Genomic DNA, 6,768 nt, shown 5'->3' with positions numbered 1-6,768 from the left:
TTTGCGCCCTTCACTGAAGTTCCCATTTGCTCCCTTGTCTTACGCACTTTATTTACCTCCTTCTAGAACATCTTTTTATTCTCGCTAAAATTTAATGATACTCTCTCACCCCAACTCTCATTTGCCCTCTTTTTCACCTCTTGCACCTTTCTCTTGACCTCCTGTCTCTTTCTTTTATACATCTCCCACTCAATTGCATTTTTTCCCTGCAAAAATCGTCCAAATGCCTCTCTCTTCTCTTTCACTAATGATCTTACATCTTCATCCTACCACTCACTACCCTTTCTAATCAACCCACCTCCCACTCTTCTCATGCCACAAGCATCTTTTGCGCAATCCATCACTGATTCCCTAAATACATCCCATTCCTCCCCCACTCCCCTTACTTCCATTGTTCTCACCTTTTTCCATTCTGTACTCAGTCTCTCCTGGTACTTCCTCACACAAGTCTCCTTCCCAAGCTCACTTACTCTCACCACCCTCTTCACCCCAACATTCACTCTTCTTTTCTGAAAACCCATACAAATCTTCACCTGAGCCTCCACAAGATAATGATCAGACATCCCTCCAGTTGCACCTCTCAGCACATTAACATCCAAAAGTCTCTCTTTCGCACGCCTGTCAATTAACGCGTAATCCAATAACGCTCTCTGGCCATCTCTCATACTTACATACGTATACTTATGTATATCTCGCTTTTGAAGCCAGGTATTCCCAATCACCAGTTCTTTTTCAGCACATAAATCTACAAGCTCTTCACCATTTCCATTTACAACACTGAACACCCCATGTATACCAATTATTCCCTCAAGTGCCACATTACTCACCTTTGCATTCAAATCACCCATCACTATAACCCGGTCTCGTGCATCAAAACCACTAACACACTCATTCAGCTGCTCCCAAAACACTTGCCTCTCATGATCTTTCTTCTCATGCCCAGGTGCATATGCACCATTAATCACCCATCTGTCTCCATCAACTTTCAGTTTTACCCATATTAATCGAGAATTTACTTTCTTACATTCTATCACATACTCCCACAACTCCTGTTTCAGGAGTAGTGCTACTCCTTCCCTTGCTCTTGTCCTCTCACTAACCCCTGACTTTACTCGCAAGACTTTCCCAAACCACTCTTCCCCTTTACCCTTGAGCTTCGTTTCACTCAGAGCCAAAACATCCAGGTTCCTTTCCTCAAACATACTACCTATCTCTCCTTTTTTCACATCTTGGTTACATCCACACACATTTAGACACCCCAGTCTGAGCCTTCGAGGAGGATGAGCACTCCCCGCGTGACTTCTTCTTCTGTTTCCCATTTTAGAAAGTTAAAAATACAAGGAAGGGAGGATTTCTGGCCTCCCGCTCCCGTCCCCTCTAGTCGCTTTCTACGACACGCGAGGAATGCGTGGGGAGTATTCTTTCACCCCTATCCCCAGGGATAATATATATATATATATATATATATATATATACACATACATATATACATATACATACATACGCACATATACACACACACACATATACATATATATACATATGAAAAATGTAAGAAATAATTTAGAAAACTGAAACTTCTAGCATGAAATGAAATGAAAAAATGAATGTCACATAATGGTTCAACCTCTGGCTATGGAAAAGGGAAATGTATAATTCATTTACACAAACGTCAATAGTAGTTCTCATCAATTTAACCACTGTATCAATAAGCTTCAATGTCTAAGCTACATTTTTTCCAATTTCACTATTCTCTTGTCAAAGCACCATGTATGAAAACTATCACTCCAGTAACACAACTATAAACATTTACTTTCCCTCTAAAAATGTTCTGGGGAAGTCTGTCTCGATACACTGCGGGACACTCTACCACCTGTCGAGGTTTGTGTTGCAATGGTTCTTGATTCACAAACGTAGTAGCATCACTGGTGGGCGGAAGAACATTCTTGGAACCACAGCAAGGATCACAGTCCGTGCAACTCCATTATGATGGTTCTTCTAATATATATATATATATATATATATATATATATATATATATATATATATATATATATATATATATATATATATATAAATATATATTTTTTTTTTTTTTTTTTTTTTTTTCATACTATTCGCCATTTCCCGCGTTTGCGAGGTAGCGCTAAGAACAGAGGACTGGGCCTTAGAGGAAAAATCCTCACCTGGCCCCCTTCGCTGTTCCTTCTTTAGGAAAATCAAAAAAAAAAAAAAACGAGAGGGGAGGATTTCCAGCCACCCGCTCCCTCCCCTTTTAGTCGCCTTCTACGACACGCAGGGGATACGTGGGAAGTATTCTTTCTCCCCTATCCCCAGGGATATATATATATATATATATATATATATATATATATATATATAACAGAGGTATGTTTGTTGAGTATTCCTGGGAAATTATATGGGAGGGTATTGATTGAGAGGATAAAGGCATGTACAGAGCATCAGATTGGGGAAGAACTGTTTGGTTTCAGAAGTGGTAGAGTATGTGTGGATCAGGTGTTTGCTTTGAAGAATGTATGTGAGAAATATTTAGAAAAAGAGATGGATTTGTATGTAGCAGTTATGTATCTGGAGAAGGCATATGTGGAGTTGATAGAGATGCTCTGTGTAAGGTATTAAGAGTATGTGGTGTGGGAGTTAAGTTGCAAGAAGCAGTGAAGAGTTTTTATCGGGGATGTAAGGCATATGTATGAGCAGGAAGAGATGAAAGTGATTGGTTCCCAGTGAATATTGGTTTTCGGAAGGGGTGCGTGATGTCTTTATGGTCGTTAAATTTCTTTATGGATTAGGTTGTTAGGGAGGTGAATGAAAGAGTTTTGGAGAGAGGGGCAAGTATGTAGTCTGTTGTGGATGAGAGGGCTTGGGAAGTGAGTCAGGATTTGTTTACTGATGATACAGCGCTGGTGGCTGATTCGGGTGAGAAACTACAGAAGTTGGAGACTGAGTTTGCTAAAGTGTGTCGAAGACTTTCGCATGTTTACCAAATGGCGTCCTATCTACTTCTCTGCCTTGTATAAGAGTCCACGGGGAAAATGTAACACGATAAGTTCCCAAGTGCACTTTTGTGTAATAATCACATCATCAGGGGAGACACAAGAGAGAAATATAACAGTTAGTTGATATACAACGAAGAGACGTAGCTAGGACGCCATTTGGTAAACGTGCGATTGTCCAAGACAAACAACGAGCGTATCATAAACTTATTATTCTACAAATTTTATCAGCAATAAAGTTATCTAATTTGTATAGACCATCATTAATATTAAGATTATAATTCTTTGTGTATTTGATAATAGAAGATTCAATGATATTTCTCGTGGTAATAGAATTAGAGTTAACATCTGAGATGGCATTTCTCCAGTCAGGACAATGATCATAGTTTTTAACGTGATTAAACAAGGCATTTGATTCTTGTCCCCTTCTTATACTATATTCATGTTGCTTAAGCCTAACAGAAAGATCCTTACCAGTCTGCCCAACATAAAACTTATCACAATTACTACATGGCACTTTACAGATGCACCCAGGAGAATTTTCTGGTGAATTCCTGATTAACATATTCTTTATAGTGTTATTGTTGCTGGAGGCAACATTTACATTAAAGGATTTAAGCAGCATGGGAAGTAAAGTAGAATTATTATTAAAAGAGAGAACTAAAAGATTCTTAGTGTCAATGGAAGGTTTGGGCTCAGCTCTAGAAAATGATTTCTTTGCCAACTTAAGGGATTTATCAATGAAGGATCTAGGATACTTTAACTTAGATCCGATTGAATATATCTTCTCAAACTCATCGTCAATATACTTTGGACTGCAAATACGTATTGCCCTAAGGAACGTAGATTGAAATGATGATAATTTAACTCTGTCTTGAGATGAGTGATAATGGATATATGAGCATACATTGGTAGGTTTTCTATATATGGTAAACTTCAACTTGTTTCCTTGCCTATGGATCATGCAATCTAAATATGGTAACATACCTTTATTTCATTTTCTACAGTAATTTGATGGAAGGTGCTAAATTGTTAAGTAAGGGGAGAAATATTTGTAAATTTTCATTCGTTGGCCAAACACAAAGAACATCATCAACGTACCTAAACCAAATTGCATTAGAAGGTAAGATATCCTTTAGTAATTTTGTTTAAAAAAATTCCATATAAAGATTACTTAGTACAGGTGAAAGAGGGTTACCCATTGCCATACCAAATTTTTGAGCATAATAATCTCCGTTGAACTGAAATACAGTCTTTAATACACAATTTTATCAGTTCAATGAAAACAGACTTTGAGAGAGGTAAATGAATATCATCCAAGACATTAAATGAATATTCTAAAAAAGTAAGGAAAAGTAAGGAAACATCAAAGCTAACTAGTTTGAAATCAAAATTAACATTGATATTGTTAATCTTGTTGACTAAATCTACATTGTTCATGATATTAGAATTTGATATCTTACTTACTAAAGGGCTTAATAAGAAACTAACCATTTTGACAATTTGTATGTGATGGAGCCTACTGAACTCACTAGAGATCTTGCTGGAAAATTTTGTTTATGTGTTTTGTTAAGTCCATATATATATGGCAATGATGACAAACTTTTGATAAGAGAACCATTACCTTTCAACAACAACTTCAGTTCTTTATTGAAATGGGAATTATCTGCTTCTAGGGGATTCTTACTGAGTTTAGAATATGTTGTGCCATCATTGACACCAAGAATCTTTTAGTTCTCCCTTTTGATAATAATTTTACTTTACTTCCCATGTTGCTTAAATCCTATAATGTAAATGTTGCCTTCAGCAACAATAATACTATAAAGAATACCTTAATCAGGAGTTCACCAGAAAATTCCCCTGGGTGCATTTATAAAGTGCCATATATATATTGTGTTTTGTATATATTAGTGTTTTAGATATCTGGGAGTGGATCTGTCAGCGGATGGAACCATGGAAGCGGAAGTGGATCATAGGGTGGGGGAGGGGGCGAAAATTTTGGGAGCCTTGAAAAATGTGTGGAAGTCGAGAACATTATCTCGGAAAGCAAAAATGGGTATGTTTGAGGGAATAGTGGTACCAACAATGCTGTATGGTTGCGAGGCGTGGGCTATGGATAGAGATGTGCGCAGGAGGATGGATGTGCTGGAAATGAGATGTTTGAGGACAATGTGTGGTGTGAGGTGGTTTGAGCGAGTAAGTAACGTAAGGGTAAGAGAGATGTGTGGAAATAAAAAGAGCGTGGTTGAGAGAGCAGAAGAGGGTGTTTTGAAATGGTTTGGGCACATGGAGAGAATGAGTGAGGAGAGATTGACCAAGAGGATATATGTGTCGGAGGTGGAGGGAATGAGGAGAAGAGGGAGACCAAATTGGAGGTGGAAAGATGGAGTGAAAAAGATTTTGTGTGATCGGGGCCTGAACATGCAGGAGGGTGAAAGGAGGGCAAGAAATAGAGTGAATTGGAGTCATGTGGTATACAGGGGTTGACGTGCTGTCAGTGGATTGAAGCAAGGCATGTGAAGCGTCTGGGGTAAACCATGGAAAGCTGTGTAGGTATGTATATTTGCGTGTGTGGACGTGTGTATGTACATGTGTATGGGGGGGGGGGGGGGGGGGGGGGTTGGGCCATTTCTTTCGTCTGTTTCCTTGCGCTACCTCGCAAACGCGGGAGACAGCGACAAAGTATAAAAAAAAAAAAAAAAAAATATATATTGTGATAAGTTTTATGTTGGGCAGACTGGTAAGGATCTTTCTGTTAGACTGAAGCAACATGAATAAAGTATAAGAACGGGACAAGACTCAAATGCCTTGTTTACTCGTTAAAAACTATGATCATTGTATTGACTGGAGTAATACCATCTCAGTTATTAACTCTATCTCTATTACCACGAGAAATATCATTGAATCTTCTATTGATAAGATACACATAGAATTAAATCTTCATGTTAGTGATGGTCTATGCAAATTAGATAACTTTATTCTTGATGAAATTTGTAAAAAGATAAGTTTATGATACGCTCGTTGTCTCTCTTGGACAATTGCATGTTTACCAAATGGCGTCCTAGCTACGTCTCTTCGTTATATATCAACTTACTATTGTATTTCTCTCTTGTGTCTCCCCTGATGATGTGCTTATTTCATGAAAGTGCACTTGGGAACTTGTTTCATTTTTCCCGTGGACTCATAGGAATATACTTGATCGCGCGCAAAATTGTGATCCTTTCCAATATATATATGTATATATATATATAAAGGCCCAGTCCTCTGTTCATAACGCTACCTCGTTAATGCAGTAAATGGCGAATAGTGTGAAAGAAAGAAAAGATATATATATATATATATATATATATATATATATATATATATATATATATATATATATATATATATATATATATATATATATAGATGCTTGTGGCATGAGAAGAGTGGGAGATGGGTTGATTAGAAAGGGTAGTGAGTGGTGGGATGAAGAAGTAAGAGTATTAGTGAAAGAGAAGAGAGAGGCATTTGGACGATTTTTGCAGGGAAAAAATGCAATTGAGTGGGAGATGTATAAAAGAAAGAGACAGGAGGTCAAGAGAAAGGTGCAAGAGGTGAAAAAAAGGGCAAATGAGAGTTGGGGTGAGAGAGTATCATTAAATTTTAGGGAGAATAAAAAGATGTTCTGGAAGGAGGTAAATAATGTGCGTAAGACAAAGGAGCAAATGGGAACTTCAGTGAAGGGCGCAAATGGGGAGGTGATAACAAGTAG

Source organism: Panulirus ornatus, chromosome 9, assembly GCF_036320965.1.
Source record: "Panulirus ornatus isolate Po-2019 chromosome 9, ASM3632096v1, whole genome shotgun sequence".
Lineage (NCBI taxonomy): Eukaryota > Metazoa > Arthropoda > Malacostraca > Decapoda > Palinuridae > Panulirus > Panulirus ornatus.
This window is presented reverse-complemented; position numbering follows the sequence as displayed.